This window comes from Ranitomeya imitator, chromosome 2 (assembly GCF_032444005.1).
Source record: "Ranitomeya imitator isolate aRanImi1 chromosome 2, aRanImi1.pri, whole genome shotgun sequence".
NCBI classification, from domain to species: domain Eukaryota; kingdom Metazoa; phylum Chordata; class Amphibia; order Anura; family Dendrobatidae; genus Ranitomeya; species Ranitomeya imitator.
In genome coordinates, this window is record NC_091283.1 from 421463940 (window position 1) to 421465896 (window position 1957).

At 37.0% G+C, this 1957-nt stretch overlaps 1 non-coding gene across 1 annotated transcript; it reads left to right on the plus strand.

The window, feature by feature from the left end:
* Positions 1 to 1499: 1499 nt before the first annotated feature.
* On the plus strand, positions 1500 to 1685 carry LOC138668119 (U2 spliceosomal RNA). The gene has a single exon (XR_011319092.1). It is a non-coding gene; the product is annotated as a U2 spliceosomal RNA (small nuclear RNA).
* Positions 1686 to 1957: the final 272 nt, after the last annotated feature.

Consider the following 1957-nt stretch of genomic DNA (forward strand, 5'->3'; position numbering starts at 1 on the left):
ACTGGGATATATGGATGATGTGGTGATTATGAGTAAGAGTATTACGTCAATGAGTACAGTGAAGTTATTATTGGATTTTTTCTGTGGTGCGTCTGCTTTTAGGGTAAATTGGGATAAATGTTTTAAAAGTTTTGGCGATAGTAGAATTAGGATGGACGGTGTGACATGTATGGAAGGACCAATAAAGGTGCTGGGTGTATGGTTTAATGAGGATCTAAGGGGTACAGAAAGCTGGGATGAGTGCGGTTTACGAAGAGAAAAAGTTGAATTTTTGGCGTATGCGTGACCTGACATTGAATGGGAAGGTACTCATAATTAAGGCAGTGATACTGCCCATTTTACTGTATGTGGCTGGAATTTTTCCATCCCCATACAAAAAAATAAAAAGAGTACAAAAATTATTATTTACATTCTTTTGGGGTAGTAAAATGGAGAAATTGAAAAAAGAACATCTATAAAAAACATGTGAGAATGGTGGTATGGATTTTCCAGACATCGAATTTGTTTTGAACCTCAATTATATTAAAACAGTGGTAGTCTTAATGGAAAAAAGAAACAAAGGTGCGATATGGTGCGATATATGGCTGAATGGATGTTGTATGGGTTATGTTGGGTGAAAAGAGATGGAAGCGTGCCTGTCGCATTTAAGTGTCCTGTGTGGTATGAGGTGATTGAGAGGTTTATTAGAAAGAATGATTTGTTGGCTGTGTCTATGAATGAGTTTAAAAAAACAAAAGAAGTAAGGAAAAAAATAAGAGCAAATGAGAATGAATGTAACATCAAGGATTTGAGGTTCAATGAGGTAACGGATACATGGAAAAAGTTGGGCACATGTGGAATGTCAAATAAACAGAAGGATGTAGTATGGATGGCCATGCATGATATACTGCCTGTAAGAGAGGTGCAAAAAAGAAGGGATTTGATTAGAACAAAAGTATGCCCAAGAGACGGATGCGTTGCGAGCGAAACTGTGATACATGTGATGTGGGACTGTGATTATGCGTATAGTGTGTGGAAAGGTGTGGGTGGTCTTTGTAGAGAACTAGCAGGTGTGAATTACATTAATTGGAGGGTAGCAATGCTTAGAATGGGGGCATGTGGTAAGATGAATAATAGAATTTTATGGCTGATAATGGTATGTGTAATGGAAAGCTTATGGGATGTGAGAAATGTAGGATTATTCAAAAGAAAAATAATTCCTGTAAATGATTGCATAAGGAAAATACTATCCAGGCTATATGTGATATACAAATGGGACAAGAGTAGAGGAGGTGAAGGATTGGACGCTGAAGGCATCTGGAAGGTCATGAAATGGCATTATTTGGTGAAGTACCAGTAGCTCCAGGACCCTAATGAGTGCATTATTGCTATTATACACTTGATTTCTGTTCCTGTTTCTGGAAATATTCTGAAGTAATAAATAAAGAATAACCATGATGATGAGTTATATTTAAGCAACAACAATGATGGTTTTTTGGAAGACTTACATACTGTTGTTTATAAAACAACCTGAATGGTTTAAAAAAGAAAAATCTGTTCTTATCAGTTTAATATCTGATATGTCCCCTATATGGGGACCATATATTAAATGGATTTTTAGAACAGGGAGCTGGAAATGGAGCTTGCTTTGTCCACTCCACGCATTGACCCGTTATTGCAGTAACTCCGGGAACAGTGCACTCCTTCTCTGATCCTGTTTCTAAAAACAGATTGAATTGAAATCAGCCCAGCAAGTTGTCTTTTAACCCTTTATGTGAATTCTTTTCATGGTCAAAGAAGCACATTTCAGATGCCAAATGTAGCATTTTGCTCAATTTCACTTGACCATTTGCAACATTTTGTGTGCCTTGCCTTGCTTTCACCTATGTATGTCAAGCATTGTATTGCATTCGATATGCAATCAATCAATCAATTTGTCATCTTTAGTGGTTGCAACAGGTGTGTTAAGATGTAGGCC